Source organism: Mandrillus leucophaeus, unplaced genomic scaffold (assembly GCF_000951045.1).
Source record: "Mandrillus leucophaeus isolate KB7577 unplaced genomic scaffold, Mleu.le_1.0 Scaffold1108, whole genome shotgun sequence".
Taxonomy (NCBI): Eukaryota; Metazoa; Chordata; class Mammalia; order Primates; family Cercopithecidae; genus Mandrillus; species Mandrillus leucophaeus.
This window is the reverse complement of record NW_012099299.1, coordinates 420,310-421,345: the sequence shown is the minus strand read 5'-3', so window position 1 is coordinate 421,345 and position 1,036 is coordinate 420,310.

The window sequence follows — 1,036 nt, the reverse complement described above, 5'->3', positions numbered from 1 at the left end:
GCATAGCTTTTGGTAAAGATGAGAGAAAGGCACTCCCACAAAGAAGGTTTAGGATCCCACAATCGACAGGTTATAGGAGGGGCTATGGATGTTCATGGAGGTGGTCCTGACATATGTATACTGGACACACACGCATGTAGCTTATGACCCCTATTTACTTACCAGTGAAGACTTAGCATTTAAATTCATTACAGTCAGGCCCTATGTGCCAAAAGCAGAAGCAGAGACACAGAGGTACTCAGTGTGCAGCCTCTGTAAACGGCCAGAGCCAGGCCATGGTCAGTGGTCTCTGATCAGGAGAAAGTTCCTGATATGAGTCTAGTGTTCAATCAAAGCTGGGGTTACAGCTTGTGGAACAGGGGTCAGTTCATCAGGGAATGGGCTACAATTGTCCTTACAGTGCCTGTCTCAGTGCCCGTGCTTACTGAGCCACTAGAGAAAAAGAATCACCTATTGGCAGTTAGAACATAGTTTATCTTTCAAGTGTAGGAGTGAGTGGCAAAACCCTTGCCTGACATGGCTTTAGGTCTTATTTATAATTTGACATCTTATTGCCACAGAGAGTCTGTTCTGTCAGTCTTATGATCTCTATTTTAACATTAGTGTTGGTCATTGTTGTGTCTAAACCGAAAAGGGGAGTGGGTAGAAGAGGTGTGTCTGATCTTGTCATGGCTGGGAACTCAGTTTTAGGCTCTTCTGGAGTACCTTAGACATACAGATGGACTATTTAGTCAGTTGGGGCACGTAGGATTTTATTTTTAGTTTACAGTTCATCAATATGAACCCAAGTACTGACATTGTGCAAATTCACTGCTGGGTTGCGGCTGAAATCACCTGGTAAGATTCCTTGCAAAGTAGTTCAAGAGCAGTGTTCCACCCTGATATTTCTTCCAATTGATATAATTCCCTGTTTTAATGTCATTAGAGGCTATTGAAAAGATGTAGGAAAATGGTAGCTTTAATCTGTTGATGAATGGAGTGTGTAAAATACAGTCATCACTTTCAATACTTTGTCATGTGTGCATGTAATAGGAAG